Source organism: Canis lupus, chromosome 9, assembly GCF_011100685.1.
Source record: "Canis lupus familiaris isolate Mischka breed German Shepherd chromosome 9, alternate assembly UU_Cfam_GSD_1.0, whole genome shotgun sequence".
Taxonomy (NCBI): domain Eukaryota; kingdom Metazoa; phylum Chordata; class Mammalia; order Carnivora; family Canidae; genus Canis; species Canis lupus.
Window position 1 is genome coordinate 13682658 of NC_049230.1, and position 25372 is coordinate 13708029.

The following is a 25372-nucleotide window of genomic DNA, read 5'->3' on the forward strand; positions in this document are numbered from 1 at the left end:
CCAAGTGTCATTGATAGATAATTGAATAAAGAAGAGATGTTATATATAAGCTGTGGAAGATTATCAGCCATTAAAGAAATGAAATCTTTAAAAAAAATTTTTTAAATAAAAAGAAATTATAAAAAAAAGGGCAGCCCCGGTGGCGCAGCGGTTTGGCACTGCCTGCAGCCAGGGGTGTGATCCTGGAGACCCAGGATCGAGTCCCACATCGGGCTCCCTGCGTGGAGCCTTCTCTCTCTGCCTCTCTCTCTCTGTGTCTATGAATAAATAAATAAAATATTTTAAAAATAAATAATTAAAAATTAAAAAGAAAATAAAAATGAAATCTTGCCATTTGCAACAACATGGATAGAGCTAAAGAGTATAATGCTAAGCAAAATAAGTCAGAGAAAGAGACTGTGTTTCACTTGTATATGGGGTTTAAGAAACAAAACAAACAAGCAAAGTAAAAAGACAAATCAAGAAACAGACTCTTAACTATAGAGAACATACTGATGGTTACCAGAGGGTAGGTGGGTGGGAGGATGTGGGAAATGGGTGATGCGGATTAAAAATAGGCTTACCGTGATGAGCACTGAGAAATGTATAGAATTGTTGAATCACTATATTGTACACCTGAAAATGATATAACGTGGTATGTTAATTATACTGGAATTAAAATTTAATTAAAAAAAAAAGTAATGAACTTCTATTGATTTGAACCAGTGAGTGCTCAAGTAGGATGTTTAAGTCCCTTAAAATATAGATGTGGGAGGGGTACTGGGTGGCTCAGTCTCTTAAGCATCCAACTCTACATTTCAGCTTAGGTCCTGATCTCAGGGTTGTGAGATCAAGCCCTGAATTGGGCTCCACACTCAGCACAGTGTCTGCTTGTGACTCGCCCTCTCCCTCTGCCCCCACTCCTCCTCTAAAATAAATAAACCTTTGTAAAAAAAAAAAAAAGAGAGAGAGAGAGAGAGAGAGAGAATGTGGGAGGTAACATGGAGAAAAAAAGTAAATAGTAAATCCAGGGTGCCTGGGTGGCTCAGTGAGTTGAGCAGCTAACTTGATTTCAGCTCAGGTCATGATCTCAGGGTACTGGGTTTGAGCCCTATGTCAGACCCTGCACTCAGCAGAGAGTCTGCTTAAGGATTCTCTCCCTCTCCCCTCCCCCACCCTTGCAACTCATGCTTTCTCTCTTTAAAATAAATATATAAATCTTTTTTTAAGTAGTAAATTATTGGTATCTTACCCTCTTGCTTCTGCCTTCCCATTGAGGACCACCCAAACAAACCAGACAATATATTCTTCAAAACATCTGCTTGAACATACGCAAAAGGTTAACAACAGTGAAAAACAACCAGGTACACAGAACAGAAAGGTAAATCTGAAATGTGGGGCTACCCTATAGCCCTTTGCTTCTGACAACAGCTCTTGGAGTCCAGAGTAAGTATCACCTTAAACCCATTAGGATAACTGTTATCAAAAGGCGGGGGGGGGGGGGGGGGGGGGGGGGGGGGGGGGGGGGGATGGCTGACTGAGTACTTCAGTCAGTTAAGCGTCCATAATCCCAGGATCCTGGGACTAAGTCCTGCATCTGGCTCCTTAGCAGGGAGCCTGTTTCTCCCTCTACCTACCACTCCCTCTGCTTGTGCGCCTGCACTCTCTCTTTCAAAAAAAAAAAAAATAAATTTTTAAAAAATAATTTAAGAAGAAAGAAAAAGGGCAGCCCCGGTGGCTTAGCAGTTTAGCTCAACCTTCAGCCCAGAGTGTGATCCTGGAGTCCTGGGATCGAGTCCCATGTCGGGCTCCCTGCATGGAGCCTGCTTCTCCCTCTGCCTGTGTCTCTGCCTCTCTCTGTATGTCTCTCATGAATAAATAAATAAAATCTTAAAAAAAAAAAAAAAGGAAAAGAAAGAAAGAGGGATGCCTGGGTGGCTCAGCAGTTGGGCATCTGCCTTTGGCTTAGGGGGTGATCCTAGAGTCATGGAATCAAGTCCCACATCGGGCTCCCTGCATGGAGCCTGCTTCTCCCTCTGCCTCTGTCTCTGCCTCTCTCTCTCACACACTTTTTCTCTCTCTCTCTCTCTCTCTCTGGTCTCTCTGTCTCTCATGAATAAGTAAATAAAATATTTTTAAAAAGAAAGAAAGAAGCCATGTGCTTTGCTAGTGGGAATATAAATTTGTGCAGCCACTATGGAAAACACTATGGCAGTTCCTGAAAAGATTAAACAGAATTACCATATGACCCAGCAATTCCACTATGAGGTACTTACCCAAAGAAGTGAAAGCAAGGACTTAAACAGGTTTTTTTGTTGTGATTGTTTCTTTGTAAATAGGCTCCACACAGAGTGTGGAGCCCAATGCAGGGCTTGAATTCATGACCCTGAGATCAAGACCTGGGTGTTTGTTTGTTTGTTTTTTAAAGATTTTATTTATTTACTCATGAGAGACACACAGAGAGAGAGAGGCAGAGACACAGGCAGAGGGAGAAGCAGGCTCCATGCAGGGAGCCTGACAGGGGACTGGATTCTGGGTCTCCAGGACCACGCCCTGGGCTGAAGGCGACGCTAAACCACTGAGCCACCAGGGCTGCCCCAAGACCTGGATGTTTAACCATCTGAGCCACCCAGGCGCCCCTCAAACAGGTATCTGTACACCTATGTTTACATGGGCATTATTCACAAGACCAAAAACGTAGAAGCAACCCAAGTATCTGCCAACATATGAATGGATTAAAAAAATGACCTATGCATGCAATGGAATACTATCCAGCCTCACTAAGTAAAGCTACAACATGGATGGGCCTTGTGGACATTATGCTAAGTGAAATAAACCAATACCATAAAAGCAAATTATGTATGATTCTATTTGTATAATATACCTAAATTAATCAAATTCAAAAGTGGGGAATTTCAAGGGGCTAGTGGGAGGAGAGATTAGGGAATTATTGTTAAACAGATATAGTTTTCAATTTGGTGAGAAAGAATTCTGGAGAAATTTCACAAACAGTGTGAATACACAACACTCCTGAACTGTACACTTTAAAAATGATTAAATTGGTAAATTTTACATGTTTTTTACCACAATAAAAAGAAATAAAAATACATTTCTCATAGTTAAGATGGCAAATTCTATGTTATGTTATTTTACCACAAGTTTTTAAATAAAAACAAATTTTAAAAAGACACTCTATGCAAAAACTAACCAAAAGAAAATAGGCTTTAAAAAAAAAAAAGAAAGAAAGAAAGTAGGCTTTATGGCATAAAGCTTTACTAGAAATGTTTATGAGGGACAACTCATAATGATAATATGCTTAATTCACCAAGAAGATATAACAATTCTAAATTTGTGTGAATCTAATACACATATCATCAAAATATAGAGCAAAAGCAGGAGCGCCTGGGTGGCTCAGTCCTTTAAGTGTCTGCTTTCAGCTCAGGCCATAATCCCCAAGATCAGGCCCCACATGAAGCCCCCTGCTCAAAGGGAAGTCTGCTTCTCCATCTCCCGCTCACCCTCCCCCACCCAGCTTGGGCTCTCCATCACTCGCTCTGCCTCAAATAAATAAATAAAATATTTCTTTTTTTTTTTTAAATAAAATATTTCTAAAAAGAAAAAGAAAAAGCATGGACAGGATTGCAAGAAACTAGAGACAAAACTACAATTCTAGCAGAAGATAATGTGTATAAGCAACTATTAGAACAGATGAAAAGTAGTAAGCAATCGATTTGGACAACTGAATAAGCAAACTTTACCTAATAGATATATATAGAATACTATACTCATAACTGCAGGTCACAAATTCTTTTTAAGTGAACATGGAATGTTTATGAAAATGCCAGGCAATATAGCAAGTCTCAACAAATTTCAAATTGTCTAAATTATACAGAGTACATTCTCAGACAATGATGCAATTAAGCTAGAAAATGAGAAGAAAAAAGGTAAGTAAAAAAAAAAAACAAAAAACAACCCTACATATTTGAAAACTATTCCTAATTAACTCATGAATTTAAAAAAAAAAATCACACTGGGAATTAGAAAATAAACTGAAAGTTTTTAAAAATACTAAATCCTGGGGATTCCCTGGGTGGCTCAGCGGTTTAGCGCCTGCCTTTGGCCCAGGGTGTGATCCTGGAGTGCCAGGATCGAGTCCCACGTCAGGCTCCCAGCATGGAGCCTGCTTCTCCCTCCTCCCGTGTCTCTGCCTCTCTCTCTCTCTCTCTCTCTCTCTCTCTCTCTCTCTCTCTCTATGTCTATCATAAAATAAATAAATATATCTTTAAAAAAAAAAAACTAAATCCTCACATTAAGATGTAGTAAGAGCCATGCTAACGTGTAGTTTTTTGGTTTTTTTTTTTAATGCATGTAATAGAAAATAAGACAAGAATAAGCAGTATTCTTCATGAAAAGTTAGAAAAAGAACAGCTAATTAAGCACAATAAAAGTGCAAATAAATGGAAATATAGTCAAAAGTTAATTCTTTGGAAAGACTAATAAAATTAATAAACCCTTGGTGAAACCAATTTCAAAGAGCACAAATAATGCCAAAAAATTTAAAAGGGAACATTTCTACAGATTTTTCAATCATTAAAAAGATAATGAGACAGACAATACTATGAGCAGCTTTAGGCCAATAAGTCTAAAAATGTGATTAAAAGAGACAAATTACTTTAAAATACAGTTTGCCAAATTGGCACAATAAGAAACATAACAGTTAAGTAGTCTCTACTGCTTAAAATTACATCTATAGGGGTACCTGGGTGGCTCATTGGTTGAGTGTCTGCCTTTGGCTCAGGTCATGATCCCAGGGTCCTAGGATCAAGTCCCACATCGGGCTCCCTGCATGGAGCATGCTTCTCCCTTTGCTCATATATCTTCCTCTCTTTGTGTGTCTCTCATGAATAAATAAATAAAATATTTAAAAACATAAAAAATAAAATAAAATTACATCGATAATTTAAGATCTTTAGGAACACCCAGCTGGCTCAGTCAGTAAAGGATGCAACTCTTGATCTGGGGATTGTGAGTTTGAGCTCCACGTTGGGTATAGAAATTACTTTAAAAAAATTTTTTTTTAATCTTAAAAATAAAAATGGCACCAATCTTAGACAAACTCCTTCAGAGAATAGGAAAAGAAAATAATCCTTAACTCATTCTGAGGCCCACATAACCTTGATACCAAAAACTAAAAAAAAAAAAAGAAAGAAAGAAAAAGAAAAGAAAATAGGCTAATCTCAGTCATAAACTTAGATTGCAAAACTTCAGAACAAACAACCAGCCAAGTGAATACAGCAGTATACGAAGATAAAACCTCACTGCCAACATGGGCTTATGGTAGGAATGTTAGCTTGGCTTAACATGTCAAAAATCGTTCAGTGTACTTAACCGTATTAATGGACAAAAAGGGAAGAATCATATGATCACGTTAAAAGATGTAGGAAAGTGTTGAATACATTCGACACCACTTACGATTTTTTTTAAATATGTGTACTAGCAAAGTGGAAATAGAAAAGAGTTTTCTCAACTTGATCTAAGGTTGTACAAAACCTCCAACAAAGTGTAGGTGTACGAAAACCTACAAGCATTATACCAAGTAGTGAAATATTGAAAGTTCTCCCGTTGGATTAGAAGAGAAACAAGGATGCCTGTTTGACCACTTCTTTTTTTTTTTTTTCTTTTAAAGTAAGCTCTAGGGACGCCTGGGTGGCTCAGCAGTTGAGTGTCTGCCTAGGGCCCAGGGCATGATCCTGGAGTCCCTGGATCGAGTCCCACATTGGGCTCCCTGTATGGAGCCTGCTTCTCTCTCTGCCTGTGCCTCTGCCTCTGTGTCTCTGTGTCTCTCATGAATGAAAGAATGAATGAATGAATGAATGAATGAATAAATAAATAAATAATCTTTTAAAAAATAATAATAAAGTAATCTGTACACCCAACATGGAGCTTGAACTCACAACCCTGAGATCAAGAGTCATCTGCTCCCCTGACTGAGCCAACCAGGCACCCCTGCTTTGACCACTTCTGCCCAGCATCATAATGAAGGGCCAAACCAGTGCAGTGATTAGTACAAGAAAAAAGTAAAACATGTAAGTCTGAAAAGGAAGAGCTATCCTTGTTCACAAGATGACCTGATTATGTATATAGAAAAACCCACAGGTACATAATCAGAATTAATAAGTGAGTTTAGGAAGCTTGCTAATATCAATATTAAAATGTATTTCTGAAAAAAAATAAAATAAAATGTATTTCTGCATAATAGTATATACTACTTAAAGCAATAATCGGATAAATTATAAAAAGCTTAAAAAGATACCACTGGGGGGAGGGGGCCTGGGTGGGTCAGTCAGTGAGGCCTTTGGCTCAGGTCATGATGCCAAGATCCTGGGATTGAGTCCCATGTCAGACTCCCTGCTCAGCAGGGACCCTGCTTCTCCCTCTCCCTCTGCCCCTTCCTACCTCTGCTCCTTCTCACACATGCTCTCTCGCTCTCGCTCTCTCTCAAATAAATAAACAAAATCTTAAAAAAAAAAAAAAAAAAAAAAAGGGATCCCTGGGTGGTGCAGCGGTTTAGCGCCTGCCTTTAGCCCAGGGCGCGATCCTGGAGACCCGGGATCGAATCCCACATCGGGCTCCCGGTGCATGGGGCCTGCTTCTCCCTCTGCCTGTGTCTCTGCCTCTCTCTCTCTCTCTCTCTCTCTCTCTCTGTGACTATCATAAATTTAAAAAAAAAGAAAGAAAAAAGAAAAAGATACCACAGTGTCAAATTACTATGTCACGGAGTACATAGTAATAAGTCTAATGGACCATATACCAGACTTCTATGTAAAACTAAACATTATTGAAAGAAAGGCAAATCTAAAGACAACTGCGTGACAGACATGGAAATGTCACCTAGATGCCCTCAAGAAGGGACTTTCTGCTCAGCCATGCAGTGATCCACACACAGCCTCCAGCTTCCAGCTCCTTCAGGATCTGTCTCAGGTGCAGAGCTGCCTTGCCTCAAGGCACATGGCTCCCAGGGCAGCACACATCCAGTAACTGAATGGGACAGGAACATAAAAGTGCCATTAAGACCTCGTACAGGACATTCCAAAGCCCTTGAGACTGAAGGCAACATTCTGCCACATTATTGACTGAAGCTTTGTTGGGCTGGCATCACTGTTTTGACTCCTTCCTTTGCCTAGATCTTGCTGCCTCCCCTTCCTCCCCCAAGTACCTATCCCTATAAACATCCTGCACCCCACACTCTGCCTCTGACTCTGCCTCTGCTTCAGAAGACTCTAACCCATGACAGCTGACACCAGGAGTTTGAGAGAGCAGACGAAGAGATGGATTTGGAACAGGCTGCCAAGGAGGGCCCCATCTCTGTTGAGTTGGTGTTAAGTAGGTGGGTCTTAAGACAGCCCCTGGCACAAGCCTTAATATTGGTACCTGAGAAGTACAGGTCAAAGGGAAAGCACTAGCAAAAGTGGTATATCAGACACTTGAGACTTCTACAGAGAAAAGAGATTTGGAGGCCCATTGGTAAGCATCATGAATGTTCTACAAGAAGATGACGCACAGCAGAATGTAATAAGCAATAGTAAGCCAGGCGTGAAAACCAGCCCCCTTGGTTGCATATAATGAAGCTCTCATCGCCTGCCATGCGAGGCAGAAAAAGCTAAGGACCAAGCCAAAGGACATTAAGCACTCAACAAAGGCAAAGTCTTTTGTGTCTGGACTCTAGATGAGATACAAACATGTGACAATGGCTCTGAAGATTTTGACTCTCTAGACTCGTGTGAACCTTCTGGTGCTGCAGAAGTGGCTCGTCATCTCCAAACCTCCCTGCAAGAGCTAGCACTCCATGCTGGAACACCATGCAGAAGCCTCTCCCTGTGAGGGAGTATAGGCTCCTCTGAGAAGCCCCCTCCTCAGCCACTTTGCCTATAACCAGCATAACACCACATATGCCAGCCAGGGATATGCTAAGGGACCATACACCACAAAAGGGTGGCAACCTTGCCGGTAGGCAGTGACAGCAGCCAGAGACTTGCATTCTATGAGTGCTTGATCAAAGGGGCCAGAACAGGGGCACCTGAGAGGCTCAATTGGTTGTGTCTGCCTTTGGCTTGGATTGTGATTTCCAGGTCCTGGAATCAAGTTCCCCATCAGGCTTCCTTCTCACCGGGAAATCTTATTCTCTCTGTCTCTCTCCCTCTGCCCCTCCCACTGCTCATTCTTGTTCTCTGTCTCTCTTTCTCTCTCATAAATAAATTTAAAAGTTACGCCTGGATGGCTCAGCGGTTGGGCAGCTGCCTTCAGCTCGGGTCATGATCCTGGAATCGGGGATTGAGTCCCACATCAGGCTCTTGTGAGGAGCCTGCTTCTCCCTCTGCCTATGTCTCTGCCTCTCTCTCTGTGTGTCTCTCATGAATAAATAAATCTTTAAAAATAAATAAATAAATAAATTTAAAAGGAGGAGGAGAAGATAAAATTGGGTAAAGAGGAGTCTTGTTTTTTTTTTTTTAAGGATTTTTATTTAGTTATGAGAGACAGAGACATAGGCAGAGGGAGAAGCAGGCTCCATGGGGGGAGCCCGATGTGGGACTTGATCCCAGGTCTCCAGGATCATGCCCTGGGCTGAAGGCAGGTGCCAATCCGCTGGGCCACCGGGGCTGCCCAAGAGGAGTCTTGTTGACTTGAGAGTGCTCTGCGGAGATACAGGACTTAATGTTCGGGTAAGGATCCAGTATTGCCGTGATAGAAGGTGAAGTGAGTTGAAAGGTATTAGGAACACTGAATTGCAAGACTCACTAGATGTTTGTTGTGTCTCACAGAAAGGCTCAAAGGACATAGTATTTACCAGGCCATAAGGAATGTGTCAGTTAGGAGGTCACCACCTCCACCAAGAAGTTCAATAGGGCAGGTAGTTAAAGAACTAAGAGACTGATTTTTTTCATTTTATTTCATTTTAATTCTCATTTCAAAAGTGACAAGTAGGGCAGCCCCTGTGGCGCAGTGGTTTAGCGCCGCCTGCAGCCCGGGGCGTGATCCTGGAGACCCTGGATCGAGTCCCACATCAGGCTCTCTGTATGATGCCTGCTTCTCCTTCTGCCTGTGTCTCTGCCTCTCTCTCTCTCTGTGTGTGACTATCATAAATAAATAAAAGTTAAAAAAAAAAAGTGACAAGTAGCTACTATATTGGACAATTCAGAACCAGGAGATAGTCCCCAAAACTCTCTTTACAACCCAAGGATTAGAAGGACTTCTTTTTTTTTTTTAATAATTTTTTAAAGATTTTATTTATTCATTCATGAGAGACATAGAGAGAGAGGCAGAGACACAGGCAGAGGGAGAAGCAGGCTCCACGCAGGGAGCCGGACGTGGGACTCGATTCCAGGTCCCCAGGATCACACCCCGGGCTGAAGGCAGCACCAAACCGCTGAGCCACTGGGGCTGCCCAAGAAGGACTTCTTTAATAGCACACACACAAAAATACTAACCAAAAGGAAAACACTAAATTTAATTACAGTAAAATTAAGAATGTACAAGGGCACCTGGATGGCTCAGTGGTTCAGTGTCTGCCTTTGGCTCAAGGTGTGATCCCAGGGTCTTGGGATTGAGTCCCACATCAGGCTCGCCTCAGGGAGAATGCTTCTCCCTCTGCCTATATGTCTGCCTCTCTCTGTGTGTCTCTCATGAATAAATAAAATCTTAAATTAAAAAAAAAGGCATACACAAGAATGTTCATAGCAGCATAACTTATAATAGCCAAACGTTGGATAAAACCTGTTGACTGACTCAGTCAGTGGAGCATGTGACTCTTCATCTTAGGGTTGTAAGTTCAAGCCCCACAGTGAGTTTAGAGATTATTTAAAAATAAAATATTTAAGAGTACCTGGGTGGCTCAGTTGGTTAATCACCTGCCTACAGCTCAAGTAATGATCCTGGGGTTCTGAGATTGTGTCCCACCATGGCGTCCTTTCTCCCTCTCCTTCTGCTACTCCCCCTGCTTGGGCTTTCTTGCGCTCTATCTGTCAAATAAATAAATTAAATATTTAAGATAAAAATAAAAAATAAAATCTTAAAAAATATTGGTTGGGGCACCTATGGGGCTCAATCAGTTAAGTGGGGGTCATGAGATCAAGCCTTGTGTCAGGCTCTGCATTCAGCCAGGAGTCTGCTTGAGATTCTCTCCCTGCCTCTTCCCCTCCCCCTGCTGTGTGCTCTCCCTCTCTCTAAAAAAATAAATAAATATTTAAAATAAATAAATAAAAATTTTAAAATGGTTAATCTTATGTGAATTTTATCCCAATTTAAAAATAAATAAAAATGTAAAACTTTAACAAACAAGCAAAAGATTATTTTTCCTTTGGAATAAAGGCAAATATTTGTTTCTTTTCTATAATTTAAATTCAGTTAATTCACCTATAATGTATTGTTGGTTTCAGAGGTAGAAGTCATGATTCAAAAGTCTTATATAGTACCCAGTGCTCATTGTATCACCTGCCCTCCTTAATGCCCATCACCCAGTTACCCAGTCTCCCCACTCCCCTCAGTTTGTTTCCTATGATTAAGTCTCTTATGGTTTGTCTCCCTCTCTGATTTCATCTTGTTTTATTTTTTCCTTTCCTCCCCTATGATCCTCTGTTTTGATTCTTAAATTCCACATATGAGTGAGATCAGATGATACCTGTCTTTCTCTGATTGACTTATTTCACTTAGCATAATACCATCTAGTTCCATCCACGTCATTTAAAATGGCAAGATTTCATTTTGTGATGCTGAGTAATATTCCATTGCATAGGTATATACCACATCTTCTTTATCCATTCAACTGTTGACAGACATCTGGGCTCTTACCATTGTTTGGCTATTATGGACATTGCTGTTATAAACATTGGAGTGTAGGTGCCCCTTCAGATTCAGGATACATTTGTATCCTTGGAGTAAATACCCAGTAGTGCAATTACTGGATTGTAGTGCAATTGCTGGTCTCTGCATCCTCGCCAAGATCTGTTGTTTCCTGACTTGTTAATTTTTGCCATTCTGACTGGTATAAGGTGGTATCTCATTGTGGTTTTGATTTGTATTTCCTGGATGTCAAGTGACGTGAAACATTTTTTCATGAGTACATTCTTTTCTAAAAGGAAATAAATAGACTTTTAAAGTTTCTGGAAACCCTGCTGTCTCAGTCAGAAGAGCATGCAACTCTTGGTCTCAGGGTCATGAGTTTGAGCCCCACATTGGGTGTAGAAATTACTGAAAAAAAAAAAAAAAACACCTTGGGATGCCTGGGTGGCTCAGTTGGTTAAGTGTCTGCTTGGGTCACATACATGACATACTAGGATTGAACCCCATGTCAGACTTCCAACTCAGGAGGGAATCTGCTTCTCCCTCTCCCTCTGCCCCTCCCCACCACGTACTTGCTCTCTCTCAGTCTGTCTCTCAAATAAATAAATAAAATCTTAAAAATAAAATAGGGGCATCTGGGTGGCTCAGCGTTTGAGCATCTGCCTTTGGCTCAGGGCATGATCCCTGGGTCTGGGGATCGAGTCCCACATCAGGCTCCCTGCAGGGAGCATGCTTTTTCTGCCTATGTCTCTGCGTCTCTCTCTGTGTCTCTCATGAATGAATAAATAAAATCTCTTTAAAAATAAAAATAAAATAGGGCTGCCAGGGCAGCCCGAGTGGCTCAGCGGTTTAGCGCCCCCTTCAGCCAGGGCATGATCCTGGAGACCCGGGATTGAGTCGGGCTCCCTGCATGGAGCCTGCTTCTCCCTCTGCCTGTATCTTTGCCTCTGTGTGTGTGTGTGTCTCATGAGTAAACAAATAAAATCCCTTTTTAAAAAAATCTTAAAAAAAAATAAAAAATAAAAAATCTTTAAATAAATAAATAAAAATAATAAAATAAAATTTTGAAAAAATAATTTTAAAAAATTTTCTGGCACCCCTAAACCAATCAAGTTGCTTTTTTTAGGATTATACAAGGTGATTTTTTTAACTGTACAATGAGGACTTAATATATGTATATATTAGGGCACCTGGGTGGCTCAGTGGTCTAGTGTCTGCCTTGGGCTCAAGGTGTGATCCCATGGTCCTGGAGTTGAGTCCTACATCAGTCTCCCTGCAGAGAATCTGCTTCTCCCTCTGCCTATGTGTCTGCCTTTCTGTGTGTGTCTCTCATGAATAAATAAATAAAATCTAAATAATAACATATGTATCTATTGTGAAATGAATGTCATAATCAAGTCAATTAATACATCCATCACCTTACATAGTTACCTTTTTTTGGAAGGATGGTGGTGATGAGAACGCTTAAGATCTGCTCTATTAGCAAATTTCAAGTGTACTCTCTAGTCTCACTAACTATAGCCACTACACCATACATCAGATCCCCAGAGCTTCATCATCTTATGAAACTTATAAAAATGTATGCCCTCTGACAAATATCTCCCCGTTGCCCCCACCCCGCCTGCCATCTCCAGCAACTACCATTCTACTCTGGCCCTATGACTTTCTTAGATTCCACGTAGAAAGTGAGATCATGCAGTATCTATGCAGTATCTATGCAGTGTCTATGTCTGGCTTTTTTCACTTACCATAATGTTCTCCGGGCTCACCCTTGTTGCTTTTGCTTTTCAGTCTTAGATCTACCACCTTTTCTGCTCTGTGCCGGATGCTTCCAGCGTGTCTGTGTGTGAATATGCAGGGCACCTCTGTGGGGCTGCCTTTGCCTCCCTTCCCCCTGACCTTTTGCAGGCTCTCCCGTGGTGAGCGCCGCTTTGCTGAGTCTGCATTTCTGCAGGCGGTCCTCAAACTGATCACGACAGGAAGCCAGGCTTCCTGGGGTCCTGAATCAGCAGAGCAGGAAGGAAATAAAGGCCACAGAACTGTCAAAGAGGAAGAAGACAACTTGAAGGCAAAAATCCATACCTCTAAGGATAGGTCAGAGAAGAATAAAGCATGGTACGCCTGGAGTCCCATCGTCTGCACAGAGAGGCACAGACTCCAGAGCAAGGTTCCAGCAGAGCCCTTTCCTATGATCCAATGACCCGGGCAAGCCCTTTGTCTCCCTGTGCGGCAGCTTCCCCATCTGTAAAATGGGGATGATGAAAAAGCCTTTCCCACTGATTGTCCTGAGGATTATAGGCATCTCAAACCATAGCTCTGATAAGAGTAAGTCTATAAGGTTACCTCTTACTACTTTCAAATGTTTCATTTCCAGGACACCTGGGTGGCTTAGTGGTTGAACACCTGCCTCTGACTCAGGTTGTGATCCTGGGGTCCTGGGATTGAGTCCTGCTTCTCCCTCTGCCTCTCTCTCTGTGTCTCTCATGAATAAATAAATAAAATCTTTAAAAAAAAAAAAAAAAAAAGTCGGGATCCCGGGGTGGCTCAACAGTTTAGCGCCTGTCTTCAGCCCGGGGTGTGATCCTGGAGCCCTGGGATTGAGTCCCACATCGGGCTCCCTGCATGGAGCCTGCTTCTCCCTCTGCCTGTGTCTCTGCCTTTCTCTTTCTCTCTCTCTCTCTGTGTCTCTCATGAATAAATAAATAAAATATTTTAAAAAAAGTTTCATTTTCAAAGTAGGAAATTTGAAAATATCCGTTTATTTTCTTCCTGCCTTTCATCTCTCCCATTCCAGTTAATAATTAATATCAAATGAGCAAACAAACGAAACAAACCAGAAAAACCCTGCTGGCCTATTTTTGGCATTTTCGAGGGAACCAAGATTTCTTCCGAGGGAAAAGGGCACCCAAATAGAGTGAGGTCTGAGGAAATGTTCATCTTTGATCCTATTGCAACTGGAATGGAGGGTCACAAGCCCAAACCGCATATTCTAATAGTTGAATGTTCAGAGTGGAGTCTTTCCTTCAGCAGGTACAGCAAGAAATGTACAGTTCAGGGATGAATCCTTACCTGGCAAGCCTTGTCTTTAGAAGTGTTAGGAGGTACTGGGAAAAGTGAAGACTCAGAGATGGATGGCTTAGGTCTTGAAAGGCCGTGAGATCTTGGACTGATTACTCATTTCTCTGGATCTTCCTGCACATCAAATTGGGGTGTTGGAGGGGCGCCTGCCTGGCTCAGTCAGTGGAGCATTTGACTCTTAATCTTGAGGTTGTAAGTTGGAGCCCCACACATGGTGTGGATTTTATTTAAAATTAAAAAAAAATTTTTTTTCTTAAGATTTTATTTATTTATTCATAAGAGACAGAGAGAGAGGCAGAGACACAGGCAAAGGGAGAAGCAGGCTCCATGCAGGGATCACACCCTGGGCCAAAGGCAGATGCTCAACCACTGAGCCACCCAGGTGTCCCTTTTTTTTTCAAATTAAGGTGTTGGACTAATTGATCTTTAAAGTCCCTTCAGTTCAATGAATAAGGATTCCACACTTTCGATACTGCTACCAAAAGATAAAAGTAGTCATGAAGGTTTGGGCTAAGAACCAACCGGAAAAAAAAAAAACAAAAAAAACCTAAGGTCCTTTTTAAATTTTTTTTTAATTTTTTTAAGGTCCTTTTTTAAAGAAAAAACAAAACACAGTGTGTTTTAATTATAAGTCCAATTTCACTTTAAGGGAAAAAACAACCCTTAGGCTTTTTCTGTTCTATTTAATTTTAATCTTTCTCTTAGCAAGGTAACTCTTCAGTAGGAAGGTTCAAGGTTCCTCACACTTTTTATCTACAGGCCAGTTATATGCAGAAGAATCCCTGGAAACTGATTTCACATCTTTACATAAAGTCGCTGCAAAGAAAGCAAGCTCCCTGTGCAAATGTCTTGAGTCAATTTCTTCTGCGATTTCTGATGCTTTAGGGTTAATCCAGTATGAGGAGAGTGACAAAGTGCAGGGATTTTTCTTTTTTTTTTTATGGATTCCACATTCATAACCAAGTACTTGGCAACCTGCCCTCTCATATGTTGCGAAACAAAAATGTGTTGCCTTCAGTGTGTTTTTAATAGGCCAAGCAGTTTGTTTGATCACAATGCTTGGGTCTAGACTCAGAGACACCAGAACTTTCCCACTGTGTTGTCACTGCTTTGGTTAGTATCTTGGTTTCCCTCTGCCTTTCTAAAGAACCATTTGGGGGACTCAGGAGAGTGATTTCCCGAGAGCAGCTCTTGACCACGACCTAAACTCTTCAAAGGAATTCGCATCCAGCTTTGCAAAATATTTTGCAAAACTTGCAAAAAGTCACCAGTGTTAGATTTTGAAATTACTGGCACAGGCAAGTGTCTTCAATCGTGAAATACTCATGAGTGGGGTAGAGTGAATTCCTGTAAACAAAGCAAACTTCAATCTCTGCAGCCCATTTTTTTTTTCCTGCAGCCTTTTATAGAAATATTTATACCCAAAGAAAAGGGTCCCTTCCAGTTGTAGGATGCTATAATATAAACATTTGCTATAAATGAAGTGTTTTGTGAACACACTTGCCCATTCCCTCGGAAACTTCAAGTACCTAATTTTACCTAAACACCTCTTTTTACTCCATAGGTTTGGCTGAAAGATAAATAACCCTTGTGATTCTTCTCACAAGAAAGGAACGACATGCATATTGGGTGTAAGGCAGCTTTTTTAATGGGCCATAAAAAAAAAAAAAAGAAAAATAACAATTTATGGAACTAGAAGACTTATAACCAGCTTTCACAATACTCAGCAGACCCCCAAAGAGCCACGATCACGCCCCACCCCCCATAATAATCAGCCCTGGTGTCTGAGAAGACAGCGGCTGGGCCACAGGTTGCTTTCTCAATCATTACTAAAATTCCATTACTTGCACACAAGTTGGATTTTTCAGTGTGGTCTGATTTTTTTTTTCCTGACCTTTGTATCATGTCCAATCAGCTGATTTAGTTATATAAAGGCTTTATGTGAAGTCAGGAGTCTCCAACACCGCAAATGACCACTGGAATTAGATGGTGTACCAAATAAAGCTGTTCTTCCTGGAGCTCTGCTTACGGACAGGTCAGAAGCCACTGCCCCAGAGACCAAGGAGCCAGCCTCGGGCCAATTACAACCCCTGAACTCTCCCCCCTCTTATTCCTGACCTCTCACCCTTGCTTAGCCCCTCTCATCCTTTCTTGCCTCTTTCCTCTTCCTGTTTTCCTTCTCCCTCTTCCTCACTGTGAAGCTGGAGTCTTACTTATACCACACCTCTTAACCAGAGATCTTAACCATCCTTCGTCCTACTTTCCAGAGCATCCTCAGGATTGTTTCCATTTTCTTCTCCCTTTTCTTTCTTCCCTTTTTTTTTTTTTTTTTAGATTTTATTTATTTATTCATGAGGGACACAGAGAGAGAGGCAGAGACATAGGCAGAGGGAGAAGCAGGCTCCCTGCGGGGAACCTGATGCAGGACTCCATCACAGGACTCAAGGATCATGAACTGAGCCAAAGGCAGACGTTCAACCATGGAACCACCCAGGCGTCCTTCTCCATTTTCCAAACATCGCCTGTCTTTGCTTACATTTACTAGGCCACCTACCCCCAAATCTAACATCCTATATGCCATGAGGCAGTCCCTATACCATTCCTTGAGTCAGAGTTGTTAGGTTTTCTTTAGTGATGATTTTCTTCTTGCTTTGGAATGCGGGCTTATTACACACCCCAATATCCATTCTCATCCTCCTTGATCTTTGGGTGGAACATGCCTGCCCAGACTGTGATTCAGCAGCCTCTCTTGCAGCTAGAAGTTGCCCTGAACAAAGAGGCTGGGATGCCTGGGTGGCTCAGGGCGTAATCCCACAGTCCTGGGATCAAGTCCCAAATCAGGCTCCCTACAGAGAGCCTGCTTCTCCCTCTGCCTACATCTCTGCCTCTCTCTGTGTGTCTCTCATGAATAAATCAAAATCTTTAAAAGAAAAAAACAGGGGGAAATCCCTGGGTGGCTCAGCGGTTTAGTGCCTGCCTTTGGCCTGGGGCATGATCCTGGGGTCCGGGGATCGAGTCCCACATCGGGCTTCCCGCATGGAGCCTGCTTCTCCCTCTGCCTGTGTCTCTGTCTCTGTCTCTCTCTCTCTCTGTCTCTCATAAATAAATAAATAAAAAAGAAAAAAAAAGAAAAAGAAAAAAACAGAACTGCTATGTTGAACATCCAGAAAAACCCTCAAAGGGAGGCATGGGCACCCTTCTTCGCTCCTTCCTACTTCTTACTAACATATGAATGTGTTGTCTGGAGCCTAAGTAGCCGCTAGCTTGGATCATGAGGCTGCTCACCAAGCATCAGAGCAGTCAGACTAGGGGGAGCCATTGGTGTCTATTGATTAAGGGGCCTCCATACCAGCCCCGGAATGACTGCCAAGTCCTGTTACTCAAGGAGGAGCTAAACTTCGATCACATTTAAGCCACTATTATTTTTGAAAGATATGTAAAGCCAAATGGACATTCTAACATGTGGAGTTTATAAAGTCATATTGCATATAAATCAAATCTACTTAGACCCATGCAAAAGGATAGGTCTTGCAGAGAGAAGAGATATAAAGGTAAGACATTCTAACAACTCAAAATCCTCTTGACCAGGTTTCACAGCTTTACCAGATGCCCTCAATGCCACAAATGATATGCGATAATATAGCCTTTATGTCCAGAGGCAGAAGATATTTTAACATTCTGTAACTTTGGGATGCCCGGGTGGCTCAGTGGTTGAGCATCTGCCTTTGGCTCAGGGTGCAATCCCAGAGTCCCACATCGGACTCCCTGCCAGGAGCCTACTCCCTCTACCGATGTCTCTGCCTTGTCTCTGTCTCTCTCATGAATAAATAAATAAAATCATAAAAAAAAATTCTGTAACTTTTTCAGGGTGGGGAGGCATCATTGCAGACATAGAAATAAATTGTAAGAATAGGACAAGGAGGGGCACCTAGCAGGCTCTGTCAGTACAGTGTGGACTCTTGAGTTCAGGGTCATGAGTTTAATCCCCACGTTGGGCGCGGAGCCTTCATAAATAAACAAACAAACAGTACAAGGAGTTACCCTACAACCTTTACCCACATTTCTCAAACGTTAACATTTAAAAAAAAAAAAAGGAAGTTAACATTTTACTGCATTCATTTTATCATTCTCTGGATATTAATTTTTTTCCTGAAACATTTGAGAGTATGTTAAAGACACACTGTAGTAAATATTTTAAGCTTATTTTATCCTAACAATAAGGGCTTATGTGACAACATAGTCACAGTAAGATGATCAAAATTAAAAAAAAAAATTAACACTCATGCAATACTATTACCTAACCAATAGACTTTTCTCAGATTTTACCAGTTGCCCAGATAAAGTCCTTTATGACAAAAGATAATCCGAAATCACGTGTTGCAATCTCTTGTGTGTCTTTCTATTCCTCTTCAATCTGGGAAATTTTCTGTTTTACTTTGTCTTTCATAACCTTAACATTTTGGAAGAGTCGGTTATTTTGTGAAATGTCTCTCAGTTTGAGTACATCTAATGCTTTTCTTGTGATTAGGTTCAGTTTGTGAATTTTATGGCCAGAATTCTCTAGAACTAATGCTCTGTCACTCTCAACGCATCGTATCAGGAGGCATATGGTAGCAATTTGTCCTCTTACTGATCATAAGGACACTGACCATTGGTTAGTTTTTTTGTCTGCCAGCTTTCTTCACTGCTAAATTATTATTTTCTCGGGGATCCCTGGGTGGCGCAGCGGTTTGGCGCCTGCCTTTGGCCCAGTGCGCGATCCTGGAGACCCGGGATCGAATCCCACATCGGGCTCCCGGTGCATGGAGCCTGCTTCTTTTTAAATAAAAATTAAAAATAAAATAAATTATTATTTTCTCTTTGAAAAATTAATAAATATCTTGTGGAGAGATACTTTAAGACTGTGCAAATATCCTGCTAATCCTCCAGCTTTTACCCACTAATTTTAGCATCAATTGATGATTCTTCTATGAATCAATTATTACTCTGATGGTTGCCCAAAAGTAATTTTTTTTTATTTTTTATTTTTATTTTATGATAGTCACAGAGAGAGAGAGAGAGACAGAGGCAGAGACATAGGCAGAGGGAGAAGCAGGCTCCATGCACTGGGAGCCCGAAGTGGGATTCGATCCCGGGTCTCCAGGATCGCGCCCTGGGCCAAAGGCAGGCGCCAAACCGCTGCGCCACCCAGGGATCCCCCAAAAGTAATTTTATAAGTTTTTCTTTTCCAAGGAGGATTAAGAGATTTATTTTTTAAATGTTTATGTATTTGCCTTTTTTTTTTTTTAAGATTTTATTTATTCGGAACACCTGGGTGGCTCAGCAGTTGGGTATCTGCCTTCAGCTCAGGTTGTGATCACAGGATCCGGGATTGAGTCCCACACTGGACTCCTGCAGGGAGCCTGCTTCTCCCTCTGCCTGGGTCTCTGCCTCTCTCTCTCTCTCTGTGTGTCTCTTATGAATAAACAAATAAAATCTTAAAAAAAAAAAGAAAGAAGAAAGAAAGAAAGAAAGAAAGAAAGAAAGAAAGAAAGAAAGAAGAAAGAAAGAAAGAAAGAAAGAAAGAAAGAAAGAAAGAAAGAAAGAAAGAAAGAAAAAAAGAAGAAAAAGAAAAAAGAAGAAAGAAAGAAAGAAAGGAAAGAAAGAAAGAAAGAAAGAAAGAAAGAAAGAAAGAAAGAAAGAAAGAAAGAAAGAAAAATTTGGGACACCTGGAATGCTCAGTGGTTGAGCATCGACCTTTGGCTCAGGTCATGATCCCGGAGACCCCAGATGGAGTCTTACATCTGGCTCCCTGCTTCTCCCTCTGCCTATGTCCCTGCCTCTCTCTGTCTCTCATGAATAAATAAATAAAATCTTAAAAAAAAAAAAAGAAGGAATTGAAATTTGGAACCCAGCAAAAATCCAGGCAGGTAGTGATTGTCTCCATGAACACTATAATGTGAAGTGTTCTGTGAAGGCGGCATCTCTGGTTTGGGAGCAGACAGGCCATGGGGACGGAGGGGGCACAAAGATGTCTCTTGCCTCCAGCTCTGTGGAGGTAGGCAGGGTCTAGAGTGCAAGCCGGGGTGGGGGCAGGGGGCAGGTGTCTTGTGGGCTTTGGACAATGAGACTCTGACCTTGCTGCATTCCTACTGCTTCCACACCACTACCACTGCCACCACCACTACCACTGCCACCACCACCACCACTATCACCACTACCACTACTACCACTGGGTCTCTTTGGAATCTTGGGGTGGGGGGCACCTTTGAGGATCATGGCTGCTACCGCCCAGGATTTGAGCATGGGGAGTGGGCGCAGCCTCAGCAGATGGGACACCTGTGCCCTACAGGTGTTGACAAGATCCACCATCTGTAATGTCCTTGGCACAATAAAACCAAGTGTCAATTAAAAAAAAAAAAAAAAAAGAGTCCCCCTGGGTGGCTCAGTCAGTTAAGCTTCCAACTCTTGATTTTGGCTCAGGTCATGATCTCAGGGTTGTGAAATGGAGGCCAACATCAGACTCCATGCTCAGCATGCTTAAGATTCTCTCCTTCTCCCTCTGCCCCTGGCCCCCCAAATAAATAAATTAATAATAATAATAATGATTATTATTATTATTATTATTATTATTATTTACCCAGTAGGCTGGCTCAGTAGGTAGAGCATATGACTCTTGACCTCAGGGTTGTTGGTTTGGGCCTCACATTGAGTGTAGACATTAGTTAAAAAGAAAATCTTGGAAAAAAAAAAAAAAAAAGAAAATCTTGGGGTTTCTTGGCTCGTTAAGTTAAGCATCTCCCTCTGGCTCAGGTCATGATCCCAGGGTCCTGGGATAGAGACTCACATCAGGCTCCCAGCTCAGCAGAGAGCCTGCTTCTCCCTCCCCTCTGCTGCTCCCCTTACTTGTGCACTCTCTCTCATCCTCTCTCTCTCTCTCTCTGTCAAATAAATAAATAAAATCTTTTTTGAAAAAAGGAGTAGAGGGGTGCCTGGGTGGCTTGGCAGCTGAGCATCTGCCTTTGGCTCAGGGCGTGATCCTGGGGTCCTAGGATCGAGTCCGCATCAGGCTCCTCTGCAGGAGCCTGCTTCTCCCTCTGCCTGTGTCTCTTTCTCTCTCTGTGTCTCTCATGAGTACATAAATAAAGTCTTTTTAAAAAATTAATTAATTAATTAAAATTAAAAAGGATTAGAAATTTTTTTAAAAATACTTTTTATTTATTTTATTTATTTTTTTTTAAGAAAAATACTTTTTAAAATAAATAATTTGCGGGCAGCCCAGGTGGCTCAGTGGTTTAGCACATTGCCTTCAGCCCAGGGCCTGATCCTGGAGACCTGGGATCGAGTCTCGCGTGGGGTTCCCTGCATGGAGCCTGCTTCTCCCTCTGCCTGTGTCTCTGCCTCTCTCTCTCTCTCTCTCTCTGTCTGTCTCTCATGAATAAATAAATAAAATCTTTTTTAAAAATTAAAATTAAAAAATAAAATAAATAATTTGCTCATTAAGAAATCTCTTTATAAGCTCAGAGCATGTGTTTGGAACTCTGTTTGACCCTGGGATTCAGAAAAAAATGAAACACATCCAAGTCCTCAGGGAGCACACTCCTTTTCATCTGGGAGCACAAGTACGAATATATACCTACTCTGCAGCAGGGAAAAGGCCGTTCCAGACTGGTTTAGAACCCAGAGCCTGGTACAGCAGGAGCTGGGGGGCCTCTGTTGAGTAGAGTGAGAGGACCCACCTTGTTCTATGTGTGTAGTACGCACACTGATTTCTTTTTTTTTTTTTAATTTTTTTTTTTATTTATTTATGATAGTCACACAGAGAGAGAGAGAGAGAGGCAGAGACATAGGCAGAGGGAGAGGGAGAAGCAGGCTCCATGCACTGGGAGCCCGATGTGGGACTCGATCCAGGGTCTGTCTCCAGGATCGCGCCCTGGGCCAAAGGCAGGCGCCAAACCGCTGCGCCACCCAGGGATCCCCCACACACTGATTTCTATGTAGGATAAGGAGATTTGGGGAGGGAGGACAAAAACTTGAAGCCTGTCTATCATTAATGTGTCTGAGGAAAATGGGTGCCCAGACAAGGGCAAGATGACAGGAAAGAACTACAGAAACCTTAAGCAAGGGACACCTGGGTGCCTCAGTGATTGAGCATTTGCCTATGTCTCAGGTCGTGATCCCAGGGTCCTGGGAGGAGTTCTGCATCGGGCTCCCCATGAGGAGCCTGCTTCTCCCTCTGCCTATGTCTCCACCTCTCTGTGTCTCTCATGAACAAATGAATAAATAATCTTAAGGGGGAAAAAAGGAAGCCTTAAGTAAGATCTCACTTTAAGTAAAGAATCAAAAATAAATAAACTAAAAAGGAAGGAAAGAATTGGCTCGGTGTCAGTCTCCCCATCCCAAGACCTTCACGGTCCCAGCAACTACCTAGAAGGGTCTTGCTCCATGTTGTATCAACAATGAACTTCACCACATCCCATAATTACATCAACTGATACATATTTGTATTAGCAATATATAAGTTGGTTTTCATTGGTTAGTTGGCATATCTTGTCAGTATTTGATTAATTTTTAGTAAGTTTGACAGTTTTGTTTTGTTTTTCTAAGATTTATTTATTTATTCATGAGAGACAGGGGATCCCTGGGTGGCGCAGCAGTTTGGTGCCTGCCTTTGGCCCAGGGCGCGATCCTGGAGACCCAGGATCGAATCCCACGTCGGGCTCCCGGTGCATGGAGCCTGCTTCTCCCTCTGCCTGTGTCTCTGCCTCTCTCTCTCTCTCTCTGTGTGTGACTATCATAAATAAAAAAATAAAATAAAATAAAAAATAAAAATAAATATTCATGAGAGACAGAGAGAGAGATTTGAGGGAGCCTCAAATCTTTAGGTAGGCTCTACGTAGCTCATAGGACCAAGGGACTGCGTCTGGAGTACCTAATGACTTTTTTTTTTTAAGTTGCAAGAAGTTTTATTTACTTTATCTTAGAGACAAGTGTCCCTGACTAGATGCAACTCACTTAAAAAAAAAGAAAGAAAGAAAGAAAGAAAAGAAAGAAATGGGTAGCCCTGGTGGCGCAGCGGTTTAGCGCTGCCTGCAGCCCGGGGTGTGATCCTGGAGACCTGGGATCGAGTCCCACATCGGGCTTCCTGCATGGAGCCTGCTTCTCCCTCTTCCTGTGTCTCTGCCTCTCTCTCGCTCTCTCTGAATGAATGAATAAATAAATCTTTAAAAAAAAAAAAGAAAAGAAAACACATACAAAACAACTTTATTGAGATTTAATTTACATACCATAAAACTCCCCCGTTTCAAGTGTACAATTGAATGTTCTTTCATAAATGCACAGAGTTGTGCAACCATCAGCACTGTCTAATTTTAGAACATTTCATCACTTCAGAAAGAAACCTTGTGCCCACTTAAAGTCACTTCCCATCCTTCCCTTAACCCCTGGCAACCACATAACTACTTTCTGCCTCTATAGATTTGTCTTTTCTGGACATTTCCGAGAAATGGAATCATATGGACCACAAAGATGTGGTCTTTGTGACTGGCTTCTTTCAACCAAGCCTAATGTTTTTGAGGTTTATCCATGCTATAGCAAGTCAGCATCTCATTCATTTTTATTACTGATTAATATTACATAGTATGGCTAGAGCACATTTTATCTGCCCTTTCACCAGTTGCTGGGCAATTGGGTCGTTTTCACCTTTTGGCTATTGTGAGCAAGATTGCTGTGAGCAATTTGTGCGAGTCTTTGTGTGCATATATATTTTTTATTTGTCTAAGAATGAAATTGCTGGGTCATGTGAGAACAATTAGAGAAATTGCCAAACTGTTTTCCATGGTGATTGCACCATTGTACATTCCTGCCAGCAGGGAAGGAGGGTTCCACTTTCACTACATCCTTACCGACACTTGTTCTCTTTCTTGTTCCAGCCATCCTAGTGGGTATAAAGTGGTAGCTCATTGTGGTTTTAATTTTTTTTTTTTTTTAATGATAGTCACAGAGAGAGAGAGAGAGAGAGAGGCAGAGACACAGGCAGAGGGAGAAGCAGGCTCCATGCAGGGAGCTCGACTTGGGATTCGATCCCGGGTCTCCAGGATCGCGCCCTGGGCCAAAGGCAGGCGCCAAACCGCTGCGCCACCCAGGGATCCCTCATTGTGGTTTTAATCTGCATTTCCCTAATGACTAATGATATCGAACATCTTTTCATGGGCTTTTGGTCATTTGCATATATCCTTTGAGAAATATTTATTCAAATCCTTTGCCCATTTTTTAAAATATTTTATTTTTGGGACGCCTGGGTGGCTCAGCAGTTGGGCCTCTGCATGAAGCCTGCTTCTCCCTCTGCCTATGTCTCTGTCTCTCTCTCTGTGTGTTTCTCATGAATAGATAAATTCTTTTAAAAAAAATTACTTTTAAGTAATCTCTACATCTGATGTGGGGCTCAAATTCACAACCCCAAGATCAATAGTTGCATACTTCACTGACCAAGCCAGCCAGGTGCCCCTGAATTCTTCTTTTTATTTATTTATTTTTTTTAATTTATTTTTCTGAATTCTTCTTTATATCATTTATGCTTTTGGTGTCATAGCTAAGAAGCCATTGCCTCACCCAGCATTGTGAAGATTGATTCCTATGTTTTATTCTAAGAGTTTTATAATTTTACCTCTCACATTTAGGCCTATGATCCAGTCTGAGTTAATGTTTGTGTCTAGTGTAAGATGTAAGTTCAAATTAATTATCTTATGTGTAGATATTCAGTTGTCCCAGAAACATTTGTTGGAAAGACTATTCTTTCCCCCAAAGACTTGTCTTGGCACCTGAATTTTACAATGGTCCTAGAGGTTAAATCTAATAGCAGGATCTGAACATTAGGGAAAAGTGGTTATTTCCACGTATGATGTGACTGCTGATACTTGAACCTGCCCTGCAGACAGTAAGACTGCATCTTGCAAGAATAGTACTGACCTTCTGCTTCCCAAGGTGGCATCAAAGATTTCTGGTTTTTAGAGCACCAGTGATATTCCAGTTTTATTGGCATTGTGTGTGGTGGTCTCCAGGTCCATCATCACCTTCCTTGTCTCCAGGTCCATCATTACCTACATGGTGATCATAGCAATGGAAGCTACGTATTACCCACAGAGCAGCACTGTGTATAACCATCAGGACCTGGATCCATTAGGTCCAAGCTCAGGTAGCTGCCATGGCCACCAGTGACCACCCCTGGTCTGTGACTATGTCTAAGCACCCTGGGATTTCCTAAAGTGATTTCACAAAAGTAGGAGGGCCTATTATAAAAGGTTGAAAAGGTGAGATTTGGGCACTTATTTAAATGAGTCCCAAATAAATAAATAAATAAATAAATAAAGTCCCTACGTGTCTTCACAGGCCCTGCCTGTACATTGTATATATGTATAGTGTGCAGTGGGGGCCCCGGGCTCTCTTCCAAGTGATGCAACTTGTCAAAACCTAGGATACAAACCACGGAGGAAACCAGCTG

At 41.7% G+C, this 25372-nt stretch overlaps 1 long non-coding RNA gene across 1 annotated transcript; it reads right to left on the reverse strand.

Annotated features, from left to right (window-relative positions):
* Window positions 1-334: 334 nt before the first annotated feature.
* Window positions 335-12811, reverse strand: LOC119873413. Its single transcript, XR_005364004.1, has 3 exons — window positions 12564-12811; window positions 6871-7017; window positions 335-615 (listed from the first exon to the last, which is right to left on the reverse strand). It is a non-coding gene; the product is annotated as an uncharacterized LOC119873413 (long non-coding RNA).
* Window positions 12812-25372: the final 12561 nt, after the last annotated feature.